General features: G+C 37.2%; 1 long non-coding RNA gene across 1 annotated transcript; it reads right to left on the reverse strand.

Moving 5' to 3' along the window:
- Nucleotides 1-1,348: 1,348 nt before the first annotated feature.
- On the reverse strand, nt 1,349-21,320 carry LOC126818364 (uncharacterized). The gene is made up of 3 exons (XR_007679211.2): nt 21,200-21,320; nt 2,117-2,290; nt 1,349-1,935 (listed from the first exon to the last, which is right to left on the reverse strand). It is a non-coding gene; the product is annotated as an uncharacterized LOC126818364 (long non-coding RNA).
- Between the last annotated feature and the right edge of the window lie 5,961 nt (nt 21,321-27,281).

A 27,281-nucleotide genomic window follows, 5' to 3' on the forward strand; every position in this document is an offset into this window, starting at 1 on the left:
GTGGTATGTTTCGTTGAGCCCCGGAAGCCATAATGGCACAGTGATACAGGATGATAGGGGGCGCTACTAATAAATGTAGATAGTTTGTTAGACATTTACGCCTACGGGTGTGCCTAACGTTAAGAACATGCTCTGTAGCTAAAGAAGGTTTGTACGTTCCAGTCAATCCCCAGAATGGACAAATGCACGAGCCATAGTGCTAAAATGTTAACTTGGTTGCCGTGACGCAGGATCACTGGGTAGTGATTCGGTAATGTAACATATGTATGTTAAAAACACCAATATGTACAGTATATTGATAACTAATTGACTTACTTATATTCCACCACGGTTAGATCTATTTGTTAAGGCAAACTCAATTTTTTTCAAGGGCGATGGGATGTAAATAAGGTTAGGACACGTGATTGTAGGTTAGGGTAATCAGGAGGTGAGGGTTCTTTTTACAGATCACCCAAAAGAAAGCACGGGTCGTGGGTCTAACGTTTCCTAACCCTTACGTGAATCGAACCCATGATGGCACCCAACGCCTCGCAGTTGCCGGTCCAGCGCTCGAACACTGAGCTATTGCACAACCATCCCGGCGTTGGCCAGGAAAGCTCATCTGGATTTTCCGGCCTGGTTCCCCTTGTCAGTGGTGTTGGACGGGGTCTGGCAGGGGACAATGTATAGTTGTTCGAATGGGATGGTCTCGTGTACACATTGGCATGTACGTAAAACAACTCTTTACTATTCTGTACAACGCCGGGCAAAATGGTGTTTTAGGGTATGTCGACACCGAACGGGGAAAAATGGTTTTTTTTATGATATGTCAACACCAAACCGGGCAAAGTGGGTTTTTTTTATGATAAATATCAGGGGGGTTGGATGGCCGAATGGTTAGCGCTGTATCATACGGTCTGTCATTGAGTCAACTGGTGGGGTTTCGAATCCCCGGTTGTACGTGACAAGGAGTAGGGTTGCCTGTCCAACCTCGTGGTTTCCTCCCACAGCTAAAGACCCCTACGCGCAAGCGAATTATAGAAATAAAATTGAACCATATGTTAGTCCCGAAATGACCTAGTTTGTGTCGAGTGGACGTTAAACCCCATTTCTCTCTCTCTCTCTCTCTCTGATAAATATCAACACCAAGGTTCGAGAAGTCTCGGCCGATACCGTGCATTGAACAAGGGATACTTAGGTAATGGGAGGTTCGACTACCGAGTGCATCGGATTTCCCCTTTAAGCTAAACATTTATTCACAACACTTATCTACTTTAAAACCTTTAATTCATTTATAAAAATATAATAATATAATTAATAACAATACATAAGATACCCTTGTAGTTAGTTAAATCGATCAACTGTTAGATAGAATTTGCTGTTTGTTTATTTTTTTTAGAGTCATTTGACTTGTATGTTCTCCCTCACTGACATAAATATATATTTTTATATATATAACGTCTGTAAACAATACTTGCGCAAATATAATATAATATATCTCGAAATGCCGATCTGATTGTTCTCGCACCAATTAGACGTTAAAACTAATACGTCTGGGAATCGTTTCGATGTTTTTTGTGTCTGCAATGTCAAGAAACGTATGAATTGAGTGTCTTCTTGTTTGAACTTTGTCCTTATTTAAGGTCGATTTGGACACATCTTCGGTTTTTCGCGATTGCCCATTCTTTGAATTATGCCTAATGAAAAAATTTAAAGAACGTTTCCTTTGTCTTTTTCCAGAGTGTTTGGTTTTTGAAAGCTCCACTGGAGCGACTATTGCTTTCAAAAATAGTATGTTGAACATATTTTCAACATTCAGGTTACATTTAGCACTGGTTTCTAGATAAAAACACTTAAGGTCCTCCTTGGCGAGTCTGGTAGCCATTTCAGTTGAAACTTGGCGGCTGGTTGTGTCCATTTTATTTCCCACTAAAATGATTGGCACTACTGTTGTTCCTGAAAATTGAAAATTGGCCAATTTATTATAGTGATATACGTATGACGTAGTGTGACGTTCCTAATCTTTTTAATTCAATTATAATGTTAAGTGTAAAATTAATTCAACATTATCAAATATCATAGAATCTTAAAGGGAATATAAATTAATATGGTTAGCATTTAAAAAAAAAATATTCACCTTTCTCCTGACTGATTTGTTCGTAATAACGTTTGATGTTGACGAATGAATTCATGTCATCGACCGAGTAGACGATGACGAAGGCATCTCCTCGTTTTATTCTCAGTTTTCTCATTACCGGGAAATCATCAGATCCAGCTGTATCTAAGATGTCGACAGATTTAAAGACACCGTCTGAAATGAAAATAAATAAGTCATCCATAAGCAAATATAAATACCCAGTTATTATAATGGATTAAAAGATCAAAGGATCACGCCCTAACTATTTTGAAAGGTATTATGCACATATATAAATATTGCACATGCATGTATTATATCTAAATTTTTCTAAAGTTTCATTCTAAATCCGCATTTTCCATTACATAAGGTTAGCTTGCATACTTCAGTCCTCTTTTGAACTTAATTGTGTACTTTTGGTATTAAATCATGAACGAATTAAAATTTATAGTAAGCCTTCGATCATGTAAAGTCTTTATCTGATCAAATTATGTCTTTTTATGATAAACACACTTATATTAATTAAAAAATATATTATTCAACATTAAGTACTTTGTAAAGTCTTAAAGGCTCTGATTATCATTTGAGGTGATTTGTTTTGTGAAAGTTGAATCTCTGAAGGAAAATTTTGTCTAAAATTTGTTCAATTCCTTTGTGTATTAATAAGTGGCGATGCTACGCCGTGTGAATATAATGCCTGGGTTCCCAACCTCTGGGTCATGAAAAGCATATACATTTTTGATCTATACAGCTTTTGCCACATTGCCAATCGTCTTTCTCACGCCCACGATTTGTTTCCCCAGTCTCTCATTTTAATAAATTGTCAAATAAGTAAAACAATAATAAATGTTAATAAAGATGGTGTTTCATAGTGAAAGGTGGCTTTGTTCTTCGAGGGGTCGTCATCAAATGCTGGTTTCTGGAATAGGGTCGCAACCAACAAAAGGTTGGGATCCACTGATATGTTTAACGCTGAACCGAAAGATGACAAAAAATACTAACAATCTAACACGGGACATCTTATACATTAATCACACTAAAACAGGGAAGTGTGCAGAAAAATGATCAAAGGGGAGGGGGGCTGCTGTTCCGGCGTGAATGATCGCAGAGCCTAAGAAATCTTTGAATGTCGATTTCCTTGCTTCTGAGGAATTTACCCTTTCAAATGTACAGGCTCTCTCTTGTATAAATACCGCGTGAGCAGAGTACCCCCCCCCCCCCCCGCCCGGACACGCGCATATTAAAATACTAAACAAAAAGCCATGTTTTCGTGGAAAAACTAGTTGCAAAGTCTTGAGAAACAACCATTTTGTGACTCGTAATTACCCATCAACATCGACTAAAATATTGAAATTAAGTTTACAGTTATTCCTACCTGACATTTTAGCTACATATTTATAGCTTTCCTCCACTGTGGGTTCATATGTGCTAACAAAATCCTTTTTCAAAAATTGATGCACTAAAGCCGATTTTCCAACCTTTTCGGGTCCTAAAACCACGACGTTGTAGCTGGTAACCATAATGACTTATTATTTCTCAAGAAGCACAATTCAACAATACTGTTTATATCTTGGTCAGGTTTGGGTTTATATACAAGAGAATTGTGTCATAAATATTTCAAAAATACAATCAATAGAAAGCATTCTTGAAGACATTCGAGGCGGTGCCAATAAGGTGTAAATTATCCAATGAGAAAAGTCACCAGTTCGTATGGCATTCTAAAAAAATCGATAATGCGTCAGTGTGACATAGACACACAAGCAAATATATTTGTTAAATGTTTACTATGATTTAGTTTACGTTGATATAGATACAAATAACATGTTCAAACATAATCTTACATCAAGGAACTTTAAGGTGAAGATAACGTCCCCACAGTCTTGTTCCTAAGCCTGAAATGGGGATTCTCATAAAAACATGAGGTAGTGACATTGAAATTTGTAACTTATATGGATATGGACAGCTACAACGTAAAAACAGAAGATGGCAGATGGCAGGGGACTTACCAACATATTATTATGACCCTACCGATCCTTATTAAATTGTGAAAATTAGGTAGCCTTGAATTTGGATGAGATTTAGATCACCTAAGTATGTTTAGATCTAGGTTGTACTTAAAGAATCTGACACTTTTCGTGTGGCAAATGTGTATATATGAAACCCACTTTATCGCAGGTTACGGGGTTATAAATATTTCTTGACAATCGGAACTCTTTTAAACCCGCTTTTAAAACCTATCTATAGAAAATAGAGTAAAAATGATATATTATTGTAGTGTTAGTCCAAGATGGTATCTTTCATTATTTTCAGGGACTCCATTCAATAACATTTTCAACCTTTTGGCAGCCATATTGGATTTTATAAAAACGTTTCACAGATCTCAAAAGTTCTTTTTTTTTTTTTTGTATTTTCTTTACTTCCGTTTCCAGTTTTCCACCCGATTGTTCGGTCAACCTGACTAAAAACTAGCATTGGGTCTTTTCGACGTTAATAGTTATTTGATGTGACTTTATTCGATACTGCATGGTGTAACTTGACTGGGGGATCACGTGGCTAAGCGGGTAAGACGCTAGCTCGCTAGCCTGGAGGTCGGGTGTTCGATCCCTGCATTGGCCGAGAAAGTTCATCCAGATTTTCCGGCGTGGTTCTCCCTTGTCAGTGATGCAGTGATGCAGGACGGAGGGTCTGACAAGGAAAGCTGTCTAGTCGTTCGGATGGGACGAAAAACCGAGGTCCCGTGTACACATTGGCGTGCACGTAAAATATCCCTTGGCAGTTGGAATTCGATATAAGAGTAGGCCGTAGTGCCGCTGTCCGGGCAAAATTTCCCTCATAGCACACTGTATGGCGTATGGCCGTCTTCATTAGCCCATTTGTAACTTGACTGTTGTCGTGACCTAACGTGATAAGATGGGACATGGCGTGACATGACATGTGAAATGACTCGATATTACATGATGACATGTTAAGGTGATAGTTATTATTACACTTCGAAGATCATAGAATCCTTTACCCTATTCCATCGCTATATTCAAGGTTTAAAAAAGTTAAATTTTGACACCCCTACCGTGCATATTGTTAACATCAATAATTATGGGACCGACGATGAAGACATAACACATTTTTTTACATAATTTCTAGCTTACTGATTTTCGAAGATTTTGATAACTGCCTCGAGATCAATGTGCATCCGCGCCTTTATTCGAGCAAGAGGGGAGAAGCCCTGACAGATAGGTGAATCTTGACACGCCCCCACCGCAACAAGTTGAACATTGGAAATATCAAAAATATGCATGAGTAAGGCGTTGGCTCAATCCCGGTGTTGGCAGCGAAAGTTGGTTTAAACATTATTTTAAGTTCAACACATGGGTAGAGAGAGACACCTCTTGACTTCGATTTCAAGTGTAAAGCATTGTGGCCAAAAGAGGACAACTTCATTAATATTCAGGGAGATAGGCTAGAGTTCTATACATTTATTTCACGTTTTGGAGTCATCAGAGGACGAACCATATCGATTTACGGTCCTTTTTTCAAAGACCTTGTGGACATGATAGAGGCTACGGTCCTTAATGAATTTGCTTTAAATCTGATGTAAAGCACTGTGATTATGATAGGAACTATCCTATCGATATTCAGCATTCTCTGCCTTTTCGTTCCAGTTTTTAACAGATGGTTTCAAGCTTGTAAACACGACAGAGCACAGTTTTATTTTTACAATTTCAAATGTCTTCCTTTTGCATATTACTGAGTATTAGACCCTATACTGTTCTGCGTATTGACGGCGATTTCCAACAATTCCTCCAAGACTTATTACCCTTGATTTACAAAATCTTTTAAGATTTTAAAATCACAATTATGATGAAATATTTTCGAAATTTTAATTGGGGGTTCAGTTGCACGGATTCCGTTACTTATCCCGTCGGTCCGGGAGCCACAATTATAAAGGGACCTCTTCAATGGTTTGTTTAGCTCGGTCAGTGGAATGGTTAAACACCCGGGGCTTCATTCACACATACCCCAACCCCCGAAAAACTACACCTGATTAACAGAATTCCGGAGTTTTTACGGAAATTCCATTAATTCGCCACTTAACCGGAAGTTCTCCAGACAAACGTTATAGCACTGCACGTGCATTACATTCATGTGAAGCTTCTACAATATAATCACGTATGTATAAGTTTGTAAATTTTACCCCAGGCCCGATGTAGTGGGGGTGGGGCTTGGCCGCCAGTACTCTTTTCTCCGGGTTATTCTATTAAAAACAAAGAGGCTTGATTTTAACATAGAAGTGAGTAGAACGTAGACTTTCATAAGAAGAAAACCCTGCTATGCTCTATACTGATACCTGGGTTAAGAGACTCACGGTTGCGAGAGTTGCGATTAGATAACTGAACAACCAATCTTTATTTCAAGTCCATCTCACTTCCTTTGTATCTATGACATATTAGGTAATTAGAAAAACGACGGGATAGAGTTTTATTTATTCTCTTTCCTTGTGTTCCATAAAATAATTCGCTGCTATCTGTTATGACCAGTAAAAACAAGCGGTTGCCATGCAAGATATGCCCACATTTTGCAAGAAATGGATGGGGAAGAGGCAAAATCAATAGAGCTTATCCTCTCATTCAATATCTTTTGATCCTTAACATATCAGAATTGGACAACAATGGTAGCCTCCAATGGAGGATCTCAAAATCCGTACATATTTCAAATTTTGCGTGAAAAACAGGGCTATAGCTCTAGAATGTAAAGTCTGATGCTACCAAAGTCGAACTCATGCAAGAACTTTTGATCCTTAACACGCAGTTTAACTTTCATCGTTGAAGGTCCACATACTTCATTCATATTTCATATTTTGTGTAAAAGACCGGGGCAGATGCGTATGAAAATTGAACAACTCACACAAGAACTAGTGATAGTCGATTTACATGCAAGTTTCATCTAAATCGGATAAAATTGTGACCTCTATATCGTCGACGAAATGGGTATCACATGCTTTTATTATACTATTTTTATAAAGAGGGGTGGCTATTTGACCGGGAAGTTTCGGTCCGATTTTGAGGAAATGATTATGGTGTAACGGTGATATATTTGAACAGTTTTGAAAATAAGATACAAATTGTGACCTCTAGAGGGCCCATAAGCTAAAAACGTGATATTTCGTACAATCAGGGGGTCATAATCCAGAAAGTTAACAGTCCAATACGCGCCAGTATCGAAAGGAACCCAGATCTTTGAGATATAAATATACATTTAAGTTTCATCGAAATTGGATAAAAAAAAGTCGAATCCCATGGATGCTCTACAACCTGGATATTAAAGTCACCGGCAGATTTCGTCAGTCACGAGATGTAAACAGTGTTAGGGCACGTGATTGTTGCTGAGGATTGTGGGTTAGGGTAAGGGCTTAGTCGTGGGTTAGGATTGGCGCTAGCTCTGTTAATATCTCGTGACCTTCACGATTTTTCGTACACTCAGGAGCTATGATCCAGGAAGTTACAATACAATATGCACGAATATGAAAAGGAACCAAACATACATTTCAAGTTTCATCAAAATTAGATGAAAATTGTGACCTCTAGAGTGTCCATGAGCTAAAAACGTGATTTTCGTACAGAGGTCATAATCCATGAAGTTACGGTTCCATATATGCCAGTTTCGAAAGGAACCGAGGCCTTTGGGAGACAGACCTATGTTTCAAGTTTCGTCAATATCGGATAAAAATTTTGACCTCATATAATTGAACGGTTTTTACAATCAAATGAAAACTGTTACTTCGTTACTTCTACAGGGTCCACAAACTAAAATTTGATTGTTCGTACAATCCACAAACTAAAATGTGATTGTTCGTACAATCAGGGGCCATAATCCAGGATGTGACGGTCCCGTATGCGCTAATATCAAAAGGGACCGAGATCTTTCGGTAATAAACATACATTGTAAGTTTCATCAAAATAGGATAAAAATTGTGACCTCTAGAGTGTCCAAAGCCTTGGTATTATTATGCACATATTTGTCAAGTTCAGCATCACAGGATTAAACCACCATAGATTGTGTTTTCATGGTGAGGGAGTTAGAAAAGAAATACAATTTCACTTCATTGCTGAATAATGTTATTAGCCAGAAATCGCTCAGAAAGGGTCTCCGACGATCTAGGCCCCCAAGAGCTTTCGGGTCCTAGGCGGCCCCTGGACCCTCACCTAGGATCTAGGATGGTAGCCCCCCGCAAAAAAATCAAGAATTGTTTCCGCCGGCCCTGTGCCAGCAAGTAAATCAACGGGGTTTAATTTGATATGGTATTAAACCCAGTTCCATTACATAAATCTGAACAGAGTATTAGATATCTGAAATAATACATTGCGGGTTGTCGGCGATAATTCAAAATACGAATGATATATGATATTGTTATAGCAGAAATAACAAGCATCACAACTGCAACCTTCACATTGAACACGGCTATTGACATACCCGGTCAGACCAATCAAATAGCTAGAGGTTATCATATTTTAAATATTGTCGCAAGATTCTCAATATATCTAGAAGTAAATAAAACTGCCACTCATTGAATCCGCTAATATGGCCCACAATGTTGTGTGTGTGAGAGAGAGAAAGGGGGAGAGAGAGAGAACAAAGTTGATTTTTCAGACGATTCTTAGAAAAATGGAAATTTTTATGCTTAGACCTATTCCATTGGAAATATAATTTCTAGGTTAAACATTCCTCAAATATAATTTCAAAAACAAAGAGGTTTGCTACGGTTGATGCAAAAAGAATCAAGCGACACTAAGTTCGGATTTCAGGTTAAAATATTTTTCAGGAAATCAGAGGTTCAATTATTCTTTTCTTCTAATTGTAGTTTTCAAGGGATGTTTTACCTGTACGCTATTGTGTACATACGTGCGCCTCGGTGTTTTGTCCCATTTAAACGATCATAGGGCAGGCACACCTCCCTTCAGTACAGGGAAATGAAAAAAATGACATCGATTCTTGTCAGAATCGTGATTGAAAATACTAGTTCAAATTTGGGCAGGAAGATGTCACTTAGAAGACCCCGTATTGAATGAATCGTGGACGATATTTATTGAACAGGGGTGATTCGTGATTTTGATGGCTGGCTACAGAAAATGGGAATTAACTCTGTAAGACACATTTTCAAATCGTTTCTCCAAATTGAATTTTAATAGAAGGGAGATAACTCGTACCTGCGTAATTGAACTTTTCGCTGTTAACTGTTAAGCAGATACACATAATCATGCCGCGAATTCTTACATGAAATTAATCCAGCTTTTCGATGTTAAAAAAAGTTTTTCTGTAGCGAAGTCCAAGAAGCTCATTAATGACACTATCAAAGAATATGTTCCGATATGCCATATGGAATTGGGAATTGAAACATGAAACTATATCACATTAGATGTTAACGATCGTTTATGTAACGCATGCCGGGAGGTAGAGGATGCAATTTATTTTTTTTTAACACACTGCAAAAACACAGAGAGAGAAGAAAATATCTATTTAGACTAATTTTATTTCTAGAACCAACTTCAATGAATTAAACGATTCCCAACAATTTAAAGCTACAATTTCATATTTTTCTAAGAAAGTCAAAACATAATTATGTCTATGTCTTTTGCTCAATAGGTTGTCAACTCACTAATATATGATCATAGATATCATTCTCACACTCAAAAATATTTCACACCGGAAATAATAACACAATTAGCTCCTAATTACCTCCCTTGTTTTTCTATTCCCTACCATGGAATAGCTATCTGCAAACGTTTGAATTTGAAGTTAAAAATGATATTTTTGCCAATTTCTCAACTGGCAATAGTGAATTATAGGATTAATAGGATTATTCTTTATCAAGGTAGGACTGTTTATACATAGCATCGATTTTAAGGCTTTATTTTAATACATTTTAAACAATATAACTTAAAAATATGAAATTGTAGCTTTAAAATACTGATGATGCAGAATAAAAATGTAGAAATAGTCAAATGGTTAGGGACTTTTGTATACCAGTCATTTATAATGTCATTGTAACTTTATATCTCTGTGTAGGGCCTACCTATAATTATATGTATGTTTTTATGCAAGGTTTTTTATGCAATAAAGTTTCTTCTCCCTGGGTCGCTCCCGAACCCGTGTCCCATGTACACGAAAAGGAGAAGAGAGAGAGAGAGATGGGGTTTAACGTCCACTCGACACAAACTGGTCATTTCGGGACTAACATATGGTTCAATTTTATTTCCATAATTCGCTTGCGCGTAGGGGTCTTTAGCAGTGGGAGGAAACCGGAGGACCCGGAGAAAATCCACGAGGTTGGACAGGCGACCCTACTCCTTGTCACGTACAACCGAGGAATCGAACACGAAAAGGAACCCTTGACAATTGCAATTCGAAATAACAGGCCGCAGGCACTGCCTGGGTAAATTTCCTCTGTAGCACACTGTATGGCGTATGTCTGTCTTCATTAGCCCAGTCGGTAAGACGTTAAATCCTATTTCGTTTCCTCTTTAATTGTTCGTTAAAGCATCTTGATTTAGAGCTTATTATAGTCGCCTTTTCCCTAACGACAAGATGATAAAAATAAACACGCTTATGAATTTTAATTGAAACTATGCTTAGAATGCTTGGTATGGAATCACCCGCATCTATCCTACATAAACGTCTGCTTCAATTATATAGGCTTACTTAAAAGCTATGACGTCAATAATTTTAGTCTGACATCAATATAATGTGTTATTATGGTTGTCACTTATATCTAATAATTATTGTGACAAGGTAGACCACGTATATTCGTCGTTACTATTTTAGAAATATTTTGAAGAAAAGGGCTGCTGAATAGATAGCCCTCTATCTATATAAACAAGCCAACAGTGTGCAATAATTTCAACCACCGCACTGGTTCTTCGAAGCTAAGTCTCGCTCCTTCATTTTTTAGCTTAAATCAAAATATGGCTGAACTGTTCTGATCTATTTAATATCGGAGAAATCCGATGCCATCGAAAATTGATAATGGCCTGAAAAAGTTAATTAATGTCTAATTAATAATTTAGTAAACAATTCAGGCCTAAAGAAAGACCTGCAATAGGCAGATTTAGGTCTTGTATAATGTATGTTTAATAAATCGCACATTTATTTTCTTCAAAAGTATCAAGCAATCAAACTGATTATCAACTATACACTACGTTTCATCACTCTCTATCAGATAGAATTAAAGTTATCTTGTCCCAAAGCATCGACCAATGAAATTGCTTAGCTCTGCTTGGCTATAGCTCGAAATGTTAATCATTGAACTCGAGTCAAGACATTCACCTAATGAACATCTACATCAAGTTTAAACATTCTACCTAAATTAAAAGCAGAGTTGTTATGTTCCAAAGTCTTGACCAATCAAATTGCTTATCGCTCCTTAGCCTAAGCAGAAAATTCTCATCATCGAACTTAGTCAAAGTAATGATATAATGAATCTATACTCGAAGTTTGATCACCCTCACTTAAATAAAACCAAATTTATCATGCCCCAAAGCATCAACCGATCAGATTGCTTATCTCTGCTTACCGTAAGCAGACAATGTTTACCATCGTGGCATTCACCTAATAACGCCTACACCAAGTTTGAACATTCTACCTCAATTAGAAGGAGGGTTATTGTGTTCCAAAGTATCGACCAATCAAAGTGCTTATCCCTCTGCTTACCCTGAACAGAAAATACCCATTATCGAATTTAGTCAAGGTATTGATGTAATAAAACTGTACACAAAATTTCATAACTCTCACTTAATTAGAACTAAAGTTATTAGAACTAAAGTCTCGACCAATCAAATTGCTTATCGCTCCGCTTACCCTGACCAAAATATGCTCATTATCGAACTTCGTCAAGGTATTGATGTAATAAAACTATACACCAATCCCCCAGGCATCAACCCATCAAATTGCTTATCTCTGCTTACCCTAAGCAGAAAATGCTCATCTTCGAACTCCATCAAGGCATTGACCACATAAACACCCACGCCATGTTTGACAGACGGACGGACAGACATGCGGGGGACAATAAAAATTGAAGATGTATGTATGTTCACCTATCACGCTTCGTCGCCGCATTCCACCACCACATAGGTGGTATCCCACATAGGTGGTATCAAATTAACCAGCATGATCCCGTCAATGTTTTAGGCCCGGGCAAATTATGGTCCCTGGGCGATTTTGGGCCCGGGCGAATTGGGACACTGGTGAAGTCGGGTATCCTGCTAGTTACCAATATAAAAGATAGCCTGACCTATATGTTTGCGCGAGTGGCGTCAGATCCAATATTTTACCGACAACATTGGTTTCTATGGCACAGATATAATATAGTCCTTTATCATTCGTAGTAGCTGATGAGCAATACAACAGGTAAATATTATAGAAAATAAAACAGTTTTAAATTAGTGACGCCTCACTGACTATTCCATTTCTATCGGTGATAGTAAGATAGACTCAGTAGGTCTATGGATTGTTGAGGCTGTGCGAATATTTACTGCGGATCAGTTTAAGACATAAGTATTACTATTACGCATACTGCTACTACTACCTCGGTGCTCTAACGTCTGCTTCCACTGAATTGATATCGCATACAAAGTAATTCGCATGAAATGAATGGGATTTAATGTCCTACTGTTCTGTTCTGATTGGGCTAATGAAGATAGGTATAGTATAATATTATGCCGTACATTTTGACCGGACAGCGGCGCTACGGCCTACTCTTATATCTATTCCCAACTGTCGAGGGTTCCTTTACGTGCACGATAATGTGTAAACAGGACCTTGGATTTTCGTCCCATCCGAAAGATTATACGTTATCCCTTGCCAGGCCTTCCATCCTACACCACTGACAATGGGGAATCATGAACTTTCTTGGCCAACACCGGGATCGAACAAGAGACCCCCAGGTTAGCCAGCCAACGGCTTACTCACTGAGCGACGTGAAGTACAAGTAATGGTAATACATTCATCATATGCGGGACAGGTATACTGGATGAAAACGATGCGGCGTATAACATCCGTTGCCGTGGATACCGTTGAATATCGTAAATGAATAATATACACAGCTCATACATACAGCTAGTTTCTCAGCTTTCAGTACCACACCATTCTTATCAACATGACTGAAAATATTTTTACATGTAGAGTGGTAGACATTTCATTCTAGAGTGGCCTACGACTATTACGTTGATGAAATTCGGTCTCAAGGTTAATGAATGTATCATTTCGTGTTTACATTCGTTTTTTCATTCTATGTAGTTCTGCATACTGTGCAAATTATAGGAAAATATGCTTAGATTGTTATCGTGTTGGTGCGCAAACACCTTTTCTGATGCTAAATCAAGAAGACATCCAGGTCTATATTCATACCACAAGTAGTTAGACTCCATGTATATACTTGTACATCACCTGTAGTATGGAGAACAAACAGCCCTTTATTCAGTTCTTAATTCATAGTCCTTAATTCTTATTTCTTCATTTGTTGTCGTATTTCGACATTTGTACACTAAAATTAACTTTTGTATCTTAAACTCAATATTTGTTTTACAAATCAGATATTTGTCATATGAAATTTGTAAATGGTATTTTTGTTTAATTGTATTTTAATATAAAGATAAGATTTATTTTAGAAAATCACAAAAATAGCCCACATTTACATTTTATCATAGACATAAAATCTCCAAATACAAATCTTGCAAAATATTTCTCCAAAAACATTTCTCGAAATTCATCGAACCGGAACATTATGACGAAATGAACGGAAATTAACCTGGCATACAATAAGTCACCACACAATAATGGGGAATCGAGCAAGCATATATACAATATGAAAAATCGCCCGATGACTGTGACTATTGTGAAACCATGTCAGATTTGTAAATTGTTTTGGTTTTTTTGTATTTGTTTAATTTAATTGTATTTTAATATAAAGATGAAATTTATTTTACAAAATCAAAAAAAATAGCCTACATTTTATCATAGACATACAACGAAGCAATGTGTTTCACGGAGAATTACGAGTAATATTTCTGTCAAAGATGACTGCCTTAACACGTGCCGTCACAGCACGCGGCGTCAATCATTGGCTGAATGGCGCGTTCATTGTTTACATAAGACGTTACTGCTTCGGGCGGAATGCTGCCTTTTAGTCATTTTAATACCCATTTACACTAAATAGGAAATAATTTTTACCTACAAACAATTCAAACGTCTTTATTTATTTTTATAAATGCTCATATTAAACAACAATTAAATTAAACAAAAATACAATTTACAAATACAATTAAATTAAACAAAAATGCCATTTACAAATCTGATATGACAAATGTCTGATTTGTAAAACAATACTGATTTTAAGATACAAATGTTAATTTTAGTGTACAAATGTCGGAATACGACATTAAATGACGAAATAACAATTACGGACTAAGAATTAAGAACTAAGAATTAAGAACACTGAATAAAGGGCTGCTTGGTCTTCCACAGGAAAGACCATGGGAAATGCTAATTGTCCACAATGGCCACTTTATATAAATGACTATTTGGGGGAAAACTAACCCTAACCCTTTTTATAAGACCGAACCTGGATCCAATATAGCTCTTACCCCTCTTAAAATGGTTAAGGTTAGTATTCCCAAAAATACAATTAGCATCTCCCAAAGACCATACGACGTTTCGGCAACTGAGATCAACGGTATTCAACTGACTGCAACTGAAAACGGGGTGACTTAGGTGCCTTTTACAACCAAAGCAACTAAATCCACTGGAAGTCAACTGGCTATGTTCAACTTTTTGCAACTTGTTTTAACTAGCGCCAGAGTCTTTGACTTTTTGTCCACATGAGCGCTCTTACAAATGACTTCAATCAGTTTCCATTAAAACATCACGTGGTAAGAGAAATAAGTCATGTGACAGCAAGTAGGCAATACGGAGCTAAATACATCCATTTTTCAAGTGTCAACGATGTCGATAATAATGTAATAATAGAACTGCATCAGGCCAATAACATATAGACATGATAATAATATTAGTATGTCTCTGGCCATATTTTCTTCGTTTGAACACGATTCACCATTTTGTTGATCACGTGATAAATAAACTGACAGTCGCGTGTTAAAGGACAATATTGGTGTCAGTCATTATCACATATGTGATAGAACTAATTAAACACGTTCCAAATATAATTTTAACACAGAGATCATTGCTACGATAGCTGAATAATACAGGTTTCCTGAATCGGAAGTGACGAACGCCAAAGGAAAACACGGGGCATCCCTCTATATAACTGACTAAAGCGACGAGTGATAATAGATACATGGGCGAATTTATGCTTACTAATAATTCCTTCCAAGACCAAAGGTTGTTGTGTGAGACTGTGAAAGGATATCTGACAATTCATAAAAAGAATTGACTGCCACTAGATGTTTTTATAAGGTATAGAATGAATATAAACGAGGGAATGTACGGACTATTTCTATTTTTCTCGTGTTCTCTTATCTAATGACATTCAATTACTTTATTGAATTGTCAGGTATTCAGTTGCTCTCAGTTGCTGATTTTATCGACGTAAGCACATTTACAGCTAGTAATTGATGCGCTTTAACTACTCATGGCAAAGTTTACGAACGGTATCGAATAGTCCGGTTTATCAGGTCACTCAATAAATATTGGGCGGGGGTAGCGGTGGGGCTATAAAAGGATTGTGTAACTGGGAGAACTGAGACTAATAATTTAGAGGTCCCAATCGTACATAAAAACAAACACGCGAGATTATCTCAACCTTTTAGCCACCTTTCCTTAGTTATTGGGCCACCAAATTTCAAGGGACCACGGTGGCTATATGGGTAAAACGCTGGCTCGCTAGCCTAGCTGGAGGTCGGGTGTTCGATCCCTGCATTGGCCGAGAAAGTTCATTCAGATTTTCCGGCGTGGTTCTCTCTTGGCACTGATGCTGGACGGGGTGTCTGACAAGGACAGCTGTCTAGTCGTTCGGATGGGACGAAAAACCGAGGTCCCGTGTAACATTGGCGTGCACGTAAAAGATCCCTTGACAGTTGAAATTCGATATAAGAGTAGACCGTAGTGCCGCTGTCCGGGAAAAATTTCCCTCATAGCACAATGCATGACGTATGCCCGTCTTCATTAGCCGAATTCAGAGCAGAACAGTGGGACGTTAAACCCCATTTCATTTCACCAAATTTCAATGGAATCAAGTTGGTTCGCTAACCTGGAGGTCCCGTGTGTGATCCAGGTGTTGGCCGAGAAAGTTCATCAGGATATTCCGGCGTGGTTTCCCCTTGTCACTGATGCAGGACAGCGGGCCTGGCAAGTAACAACATATGAGTCATTAGGATGGGACGATAAACTGAGGTCCCGTGTACACATTGGCGTTCACGTACAAGAACACTTAGAAATTGGAATTCAATGTAAGAGTATGCCGGGCAAACTTTCCCTCATAGCACACTGTATAGCGTAAGCCCGTCTTCATTAGCCCAGTCGGGTCAGAACAGTAGGCGTTAATCCCCATTCCATTTCATTTTTCCGAATTTCCATCGAGAATTTTACTCCTTAATCACCAATTACGAATTTCTAACGAGTTATTCCATTATATTCAATCATATCACCGGAAAGGTTTTGATGTCAAACTGTAAATGGTGAACTATCCAGCCAGATTTGAACATATTTAATCTGCACAATATACGGCAAAGATGAATTTCGAAAGGGTTTTTCTTTAGAAATGAAATGGGGTTTAACGTCCTGCAGTAAATATATTAATTCCACCATAAATTGAGTCCTGTGTCACGGTTACGGGGAGACACTTTGCGAAATTTGAGAAATGCAACATAGTTCTTCATCATTACTAAATGAACTACGCTTTTTGCAAAAATTCCGAGCAACATGGTTTGCCTTGGAGCATACACTAACAAGCGGCAATCTTGGTCTAAAATTGTCTTACTAAGCTTATGATATAGCATAGATATTTTTGTTGTTCAAAATAGTATTTTTTAAATTTAAATGGGGCCACTGAACTAAGATCCTTAACCATTTATACCGATCGTCTATCTGGAACCTTATTCTTAGACAATTCCAGATACACTTGATTTTTCTATTCCCAGGCAACAACCTGAGCATGGCAACCTTTATAAACTCCAATGTGACCCATGGTAATTGTAGGATTCCTGAAAACACCTCGACAGCCTAAAGATTTTTTTTTAAAAAATGGATGTTAAATGTAGCTGGAAAATGTCGGTAGCAAAATATCCAAGCTTTAAATAATAGGTATGAACAAAGGCATAGTCTCGCCTAGTTAACTAAAAATCAAGTCACTAGAACAACCAATATTTTGGTCCAAACGTTCGATAAACTATGTGAAAATAACTTCAATAACCTTTGCACCTCCCTGCACGTTTCTCCGAAATAGATTATTAGATTTGCCCCAAAATAATATGCACAATTGTATACTTTTTATCAAATCACATTGGATTGAAAATGGTGGTTTTGCAGACAGAATTAAAAAGTCAAAGTAGTAGCATTTCTTTAATACCAACAATTAGAAACACATGTTTTATAACAAAAATCATAGATCTCTTTACATGTCAAAAAAAATCAGGTTTTAAATTACTTTATTACGTTCTAAAATTCAATAAGAAAAATAAAAGAGTAGCATTAAAGTGATATATGTTATGTACATGTAGGAGTGGCATAAATCTCAGACTAACTTTATTTTAAGAACCGAGACAATAAAAATAGACTTCTTAAAATAAACATATAGGTCAGATCAACAGATTTTGTTTTGAGAGCAGGAATACATAACGTTAGACAGACATGGGCATACATTAGTGTATATATCAATTCTTCGATTATAAACGTTAAGATTAAAGTAGCAATATTGTTATTAATTTCATAACTTTCGACAACTCAAATTCATAAATTAGTCGACAACGAAATTATCCGAAAGATGTTATACATTATTGTTGTTCACATAATTTGATAAGGATCTTCAGCGATCTAAACACTGTCGTGTTCACATTAATCACAAACTTGAAAAAAACCGTTACAAATTGTAGCCTCTATCGCACAACTAGGTTTTCGGACGAGGGGGTTAATGTAACTCTGGAACTGAAGGTCACAGAACGCTCAATATCGATAGGGCCCACTGCTGCACACCAAATTTCAATTAAATCCGTTAAAAATTGTAGCCCCTGACGCGTTAACAAGGTTTCCGGAGAAGGGTGGAGGGTGCTCCGGATCGCTGAATTTGGATAAGATTAATCCTCTCGCGATCTCAGTGCTTCAATGCAACTATTTTTCTTAATATGTTCAAAGGGGTTTTTGGACAAGAGGGGTAACTTCGGAACCTAACTTTGCAAAGCGCTAAAACAGATAGGGTTTCGCCTTCTTATGACCCTTATGCATCGCATCAAGTTTTGAAATCTGTTTGTTAAAAACTGTAGCCTCTATCCCGTTAACAAGGTTTTTGGGAAAAGGGTAATAACTCATGAACGAGGGCATTGAAAATAGATAGGGTTCGTCCTCTCAGCATCATACTTCTTTAAAGCTGAACTCCGATTACAAAACTACAGAAATAATTTTTAAAAAAAGGTAACGCCCTAAACGACCGTCCTACTTGTTTTCAATTTGTAGAAGTAACATGGCGATCGCTTAGGGGTAACAAAAACACAGACAGGCCACGCCCACGTTCAGTATAAGCCGTGACAAACAAACTGTCCACATCCGGTTAGCTAGCCAACTATGGCGGTATATTACATTCAAAATTCTAACATGCTATCGTCTAATTTCTTACTTCCATTCATGTAATTTCTAACTTCCATTCATGTAATTTCTAACTTCCATTCATGTAATTTCTAAATAAAGACAATGTATAATCCAACTTCTTTATTTGTTCAATGTAAATTTTAATTCTGTTTCATCTTATTTCTATTATTAAGACGAAAAATGTCTACTTCATTGTCGCTTTACATGTTAGAATTTTGATACTTTTACCTAGCAACCGTCATTATGACGACGTTTGGTGTCGCCACCGTGTGCTCAATTTGGCGATTGAGCACCTGATCTGGACCATTCTGTTGATACAAACGACTCGCTCTTCGTAAGGTTGAATGGTTTGACAGAGTGTTAAAATTAAATACATCGAGAGAAATGAAATGGGGGTTAACGTCCCACTGTTCTGCTCCTATGCTGGGCTAATGAAGACGGGCATACGCCATACAGTGTGCTATGAGGGAAACTTTGCCCGGACAGCGGCACTATCGCCTACTCTTATATCGAATTCCAACTGCCAAGGGATCTTTTACGTGCATTCCAATGTATACACGGGACCTCTGTTTTTCGTCTCATCGGAAGGACTAGACAGCTGTCCTTGTCAGGCCCTCCGTCCTGCATCACTGACAAGGGGGAACCACCCCGGAAAATCTGGATGAACTTTCTCTGCCAATGCAGGGATCGAACACCAGACCTCCAGGATAGCGAGCCAGCATCTTACCCACTTAGCCCCGTGATCCCCATACATCGAGAGAGAGAGAGAGAGAGAGAGAAATGGGGTTTAACGTCCACGTGACACAAGCTAAGTCATTTCGGGACTAACATATGGGCTCAATTTTTATTTCAATAATTCGCTTGCGCGTAGTGTCTTTAGCAGTGGGAGGAACCTGGAGGACTCGGAGAAAACCCATGAGGTTGGACAGGCGAACATACTCCTTGGCACGTACAACCGGGAAATCGAAACCACACCAGTTGACTCGATAACAGACCTTATGATACAGCGCGCACGTACTAACAACTCGGCCATCCAACCCCCCAAACAACACCGAACGTGATATGGTTTACAAATACTATTTCAAATATAAGCTAAACAGCATTAATTGCTAATTTTTTATTTAAAGCAAGTGCAGGATTTGGAGAATTTTATTTTATTTTATTTTTACAATTGAGCCAATTAATATTTATATATACTGTACGGTCTATATTAACACAGGGTACAATTTTATGGATACACAATTACTGAGTTTAATACTAAGCGACGTTTCGACGAGGATACACTCGTCTTTACCAAGCCCGTCTCTCTCTCTCTCTCTCTCTCTCTCTCTCTCTCTCTCTCCCTCTCAGCAAATTTCAGCACTCCTGTCCAACCTTCAACCCGGCGAAGGACGAGTCGTTTATATTAACACAATGGTCCCGACCAGGTGCGCAATCACCAAATGAGCACGCAGTGGCGACACCAAGCGACTTCATAATGATGGTTGCTAGGTAGAATGTAAAAATTCTAAATTCGTTGATTTTGATGCTAAACGTGTAAAGCATCAATGAAGAAGACGTTTTTCGTCTAAATAATAGAAATAAGATGAAATAGAATTAAAATTTACACTGAACAAATAAAAAAGTTGGATTATACATTGTCTTAATTTAAAAGTTAGAAATTACATGAATAGAAGTTAGAAATTACATGAACAGAAGTTAGAAGTTAGACGAAAGCATTTTAGAATTTTGAATCTAATATACCGCCATAGCCAACTACCAATTATCTCCTGACTGATCGAAGATCTTTTACTATCACTACTATCAGCTAACTAAAAATATTACATGTATTGCTACACAATTATTATGTCTGGTCAGGTACATATTACTCTGATAACTTTTACATCTCCCTGCACGTTTCTCCGCAATGGATTGCTAGATTTACCTCGAAGTAAAATGCACAATTGAATAGTTTTAATCAAATCACATTGAATTGAAAATTAGGTTTGTGCAGATCTAGTTGTTCGGATATGACATAGAACGGTGTCCCGTGAACACATTAGAGCGCACTTAAAAGAGCAAATTATGGCGATTGGAATTCGATTAAGAGTAAGTAGAAACGCCACTGTTCGAGCAAACTTTCCCTGGTATTTCGACAATGCTTTTTCTCACTTGCAAGTGAATTATACTATGTCAAATAACATCTAGCTCGTTATCAAAAATACCTTTTAGACTGACCGACATTATAACTCATGCTCTTCATTTAATTAAAGAAACAAATTTATAACAAACATATTAACTCACAGGAGAACCAGCAATGAGCGAATATTAAAATAGGCGCTGCTGTTTCTTCACTTGATACCATTATGACAACGGATTTTCGCTTGAATGACTGTAGGGAACTGGTCCTTCTGTTGAGAAACCTGAAAAGTAACCGGAAACGTTTGAAAACGCTCGAATTCGACGAGTTTTCTAATCAGGGTATAGGGAGTGGGGTGGCTGTGCCCCCACCCCCACTCCCTTCGAATAAGTGCCCTCCCTGAAAAGTGCCGTCCTTTTTGAAAAATGCCCTCTCTTCTCAAATAGTACCCTCCATTCTGAAAAAGTACCCTCTCGTCTGATATTACCTCAAATACTCATGGAAATGTCCGCGACAATGTCACATTTGACCCCCTTTTCCTGTTACCATCCCCTTGTTCCAACCAGATCCTGTGACACTAATAAAAGCAATCACGCTCAATGTACGTATATGCGCTATTGGCCACCGACCACTCCTCGCTGCTGGTTTGCTTTCATCCTCAGTGGGACAGGGAACCAGTCAACGTTTCTGGTGATCGCGTAAATGTGGCTTGTATTTCTCTAGTTTCTTTTTCGATTAGGGTGTGCGTTAATCAGTGTGCAACGATGGGCGGTTCAGGGTCGTCCCCTGGAAAATTTTGAAAATTACATCACAGTAGATGAGATTTAGGGCACTTTCCCGTGGGTTTAGATAGAAACTGGAACTCATGATTTCGTTGTCTAAATCTGTGGATAAACAAATAATTGAGTTTGCATATTTGAATATCATGCAACCTAAAGTATCCCACATCGAAGTGCCCAGTTATTTATACAACAACCCACGTCCTTCATAAAATTACGTTTGTCATCCATAAAGCATGATCGACCCCTCCCAAACAACCACCTCCTCCATAAAACAGCACCGTCCTTCATCACAACATTGCCCTGTACTCTAGAACCCCTATAAGCCATCATCCTCTATAACATACCCCGTCTTTCATAAAACAACCTAGGTCCCCCACATGGGCATAGTGTGGACTTTGAAAACTGTACATACCGAGGCATGTAACAGGGAATTTTGTAAACCGAATACATATTATTCTATTAACAAGACTGGGTTTATTCCAACTCTTATACTAGTACTCATAGAATACAGATTGATCTATTAACTAAACTGGGTTGATTCTAAACTGTTAAATTAGTACTATACCACTACGGATTAATCCATTAACTACTGAGATGATCTTAAACTGTAATACCAGTACTCATCGAGTACAAATTGGTCTATAACTAAACTGAGATGATTTTACAACATATTCTCTTTTCATTATTTATTTTTTTTACTTGTATCTAATCTTACCTAATACCACTTTTACTAAACTGGGTGGATTTTAATCTGTTATAATTGTACTCACTGAATACAGATTGGCCTACTACTAGTGAGTTGATTTAAACTGGACTCAACGAATACAGACTGATCTATTAACTGCACTGAGTTGATTTTAAACTGTTATACCATTATTGATCTATTAACTATATATATACTGAGTTGAATTTTAACTGTTATACCAATATTGATCTATTAACTACACTGAGTTGATTTTAAACTGTTAAACTAATACCCACTGAATACAGATTGCAATCTACCAACCAGTGAGATGATTTTAAACTGTTAAACTAGTACTCACTGAATACGTTGCTAACAATGTTCATGTTCAGATCTTCAGGACTTAATCCCTCAACCAGTGTATGGTTTGTCATGGCTCAGATATACGTCAGATCAATTCTAGCATGCGCCATAGAACCCAAACTCTCCTGTCGTTGCCCATCCACCTCCTTAAGTGCATTGAGTTCGATACCTTATATAATGTTGCAACATAACAGTACATGGAAACTCCGTTACACACTATTCCTTTCCATTTCCTTAACATAGTCGAAAAAAGCCAACCTCCACATGCTACAATAATAATTAGGAATAAACTGTATAATCTATGCTTAAATTACTGAGAAATCTACACATTATGGTTAACAAATTTGATATTTACGAAATGAAACGGGGTTTAACGTCCCATTTTTCTGCTCCAGTCGGGCCAGTGAAGACGGTAATATTCCCGATATATGAAAACATGGTTATGGTTTATAGAAGTTAAAACCTATCCTTAAATGACAGTGTGTTATTATGAAAGTTAAAACCTATTTTAAACATCCAGATCTGGAAATACAAATATATATAATCTGCAAATGTAAAACGCAAAGAAAAATATACGCTGTGCAAAAACTTATATTTATACTAAATAAGGACGGACGTTATGTCTTCCTGGGTTATGCTCTGCGTCGTGCATGGCAACTTTCACTAATATTAAAGCTAATTAAAACCATGGTTTGGATTTTGGTTCTCATTTTTTGAGTGCTTGTGAGAGATACGGTTGTTTGGTGATCTAATTGTCTAAATTGGAAGTTTTAAATGATAAGGTCTGCCATTGAGAAAAGTAAGAGGCAGTAAGGTCGATGGCTTAACTTCATCGGTTTTCTACGAATTATCCGGATTCTTCCCACTGCAAAAGAGTTTTGAATAACTTAAATTTTTGTAAAAATTAAACTATTTCTGACTACGCCGTTATCTATTGTAAAAGTTGTTTTATTTATTGTTTTATCTGATCAGTGATTATTAGATCATCGTTTTAGTAGCAGATCTTAATCTCTGCCCATAGTGGGGGTATATAATTAGTGAGTCAAATTACCTACATTAGATACACATAAATTAGTGGTAATCTAAAGATGGTAGATCAGGATATGTATCATCACTGTAAGCATTGAAAGGGAAAAGAAGATAATCGTTAATGCCCCCTAATGAGTTAATGTGTTTCGTATCATACCTTATGTAATGTTGCAACATAACAGTACAGTGAAACTCCGTTACTTACTAGAACATAATGCTATCTAATATTGGAATACAATCTTACTGATAAGACATGTATCTGATTTTAATTTCGCTAGCTCAAGAAAAACAAATTAGTTGTTAAATTATTATATATGCCAATTCAGCTAAGATGTCAATCAGACCCTGAATATTTATATGACGGCTCAGTCTGTCAAATTAAAAAAGAAAAGAATGCAATATTATATCAATGTATAAATCAAATTTTGAAAATAATATACGGGGTAACCCAAATAAAACCAGACCCCAATAAATTTGTTGGGCGACTTACACTTCAATCTGTGTACGATCATTCCCCAAAGTTTCAGTTATCTTGTTCGCTCTGCATAAAAGTCATTTCATTTCAGAATATGCTCCAAATGACCTTGGCGCCGTTGAAGGCAAACTTGCAAACGTCGCGCAAAATTGTCAATTACTCGAACACGTTCGTCTTTGGGGATTTCCGTTCAGTTCACCAATCGTTTGAGGGTTCTTCTGGTACACATTATCACTGCAAAAATCCAACTTCGACGGTTTCTTTTGCACGTCAATGTATAAACGGATGGACTTCGTTTTTTGTTTGTTTTTTTTTTTTGTCCCAAGCGTTAGCCCTTACAAAGAGTGGGGATGGAGGCGGAATTGAAAATCCCGAGATTCCTATCGGCCCACGCCGGTATTCGAACCCGGAACGTTCTAGTCGAGAGCCTGGTGCCCCTGAAGTTCGACTACCGAGGAACCCAGTCGTTTTGGGGTTCTTCTTGGACGCATATGCAACGAGTCCGAATTCAATTACTTAATGTCGAACATTAGTCATACTTGTTCTTGATCCGGGTTATATTGGAATCATGTAATAGAGTTGGTTTTTTATTCTTAACCTAACAAAGGGATACTTTATCATTGCAACAGAATATGTTAGTTATATAAACTTCTCAACTCAACTTTCTTCACATCACAACTGCTTTAAATTTTTTATACCGTTAGAATTTTTTATCAAAGGACAAATACAAAAAGGCAACACAAGTTATTGTAAAAGGGAACTTGTATATTATAGTGTTACAGTCGATTTTAAGGATCAAACCATAAGTTTGAAGAATCGAAAAATGGCCTTTTTACGCTATTATTTAAACAACTAAAACACTAACTGATAAATTATAATAGATGAAAGACTCGCAAACTACACAGACAGACAAGCAATAAACAAACGTATATATCAAATCAAGTGAAAAGATGCTGCTCAGATGGAATCCTTTTGTGTGAAAGTTGGTGAGAGAGAGGGGGGAGGAGGGGGGGGGGGGGCAGAGGACCCGGAGAAAACCCATGACTTTGGACAGGCGACCCTACTCCTTGTTATGGAATCGAAACCACGCCACTTGACTCAATGGCAGACCTTACGATCAAACGCGCACGCTTTAACCACTCGCACCCTACACCCCCACCCCACGAAATCCAAGCTGGTGGTAACACGGTAACAATGAAACTAACCTAAAATAGAGTGAATATGAGCAGTCCCAAAACAGGTTGAATAAACATTCGCAAAAAGGGTAAATAGGAAAATCCTTAAATAGCGTATTCGATGCTTGGTGTTTATCAATCTTTTAGATTCTATAATTACTATTTCCTAGTTTCATTCTTTTTTTTTTTCTAAAAAGTTGTATAATGTAAAATATACATTAAGATACAGTCTGTATAGAAAATCTGTGGCACGTGTCATTAATTACCTGAACGTTATGTAACATAATTACACTAAATTTAGAAAGCACATCTTGGAATAACGGGTAATACTATTAATACTACATTTCTTATAAACATTCTATAATTACTATTTCCTAGTTTCATTCTTTTTTTTTTCTAAAAAGTTGTATAATGTAAAATATACATTAAGATACAGTCTGTATAGAAAATCTGTGGCACGTGTCATTAATTACCTGAACGTTATGTAACATAATTACACTAAATTTAGAAAGCACATCTTGGAATAACGGGTAATACTATTAATACTACATTTCTTATAAACATTATGGCCAATAATGGAGAAAAGAACTTTATTTTAGTTATTTGAACGTTTCCTGGCATGGACTTTCATTTTTCGGGTGTTGGTTTCAGAAGGCGAAAACATTATTTCTTTCTGATTTGACTTTTAATAAAGAAAACAACTGATTCTATTGGTTCCCCTTGATGTATATCAGTTTTAAAGAAAGATAGACTATATTTAGTTAGGCCCTTTGATAAAAGTTATTCTGTTGTTTTCTCTTTAAAACCTATTATCATTGTCCTTCACGTGTTGGTGTGTTTGGTTCGGTTTCCAAATCCCGTTACACATATGATTACAAGTTCTACCAAGTAAATATTACATTGGGTGATACTATCAAAGACACCTTTCTCTCTAAACAGTTTTGTATGTTGCCCTAGTCTGTTGCTAGGTAACGGTTTTCATCTTACATCAGTTCCTGTTTAAAACATTTCATTATTTAAATTCAGCAATATAAAACGAATAAAATCAGTTTAAGCTGCCATTTCACAATTTTTTAAAATTTTAATACGCATCTTAAAAACAAAGCACATAAATTACCAACAGATAACATTGGTTAACAGTGGGCGTGATAGAAACATATGGAAAAGCCCATAAATAATATAAATTTTAAAAATATATCGAAGTTTTTAATTATACAAAGTAACTAGTAAATTAATTAGATCTTATTCAGCGATAATATGATCACATCTATGTATAGAGAGGGTAGGTATGGTTGTCATAGGAACCTATCTGTTGTTATACCATCTTAACAATCAAGATGCTGTGCTGGTGGTGGCTCAACTTACCGCCACATGGTGTCTCTCGGAACCATCAACCCCCGGACTAGCCCATTCCTTGTAAAAGGAGGGTATGCTTTGTATGATTCCAAATAATTATTAGAAATAAACCATAAATAAATATTTTAAAAATACAAATTGTTATTCGTGTCGTGCAATTCACTAATCAAACGATACAATACGAAAGAAAAACGAATTAAAAAATGTCTAAATCTTCTTAGAGATCCTAACACCCCTGAAGAGATAATAGCCGCTATCTCTAATGGTAAGTATCTGCCTTGCCAAACAAGGCGGTAATCGTATCTGGGGGAGGGAACCGCGTGTACTGGCCGACTAATATAATTACCCCTATGTTCGCTGATAGGATAGCATAGGCATTCCACC

The sequence above is a fragment of the Patella vulgata genome, chromosome 4 (assembly GCF_932274485.2).
Source record: "Patella vulgata chromosome 4, xgPatVulg1.2, whole genome shotgun sequence".
In the NCBI taxonomy this organism is placed as follows: Eukaryota; Metazoa; Mollusca; class Gastropoda; family Patellidae; genus Patella; species Patella vulgata.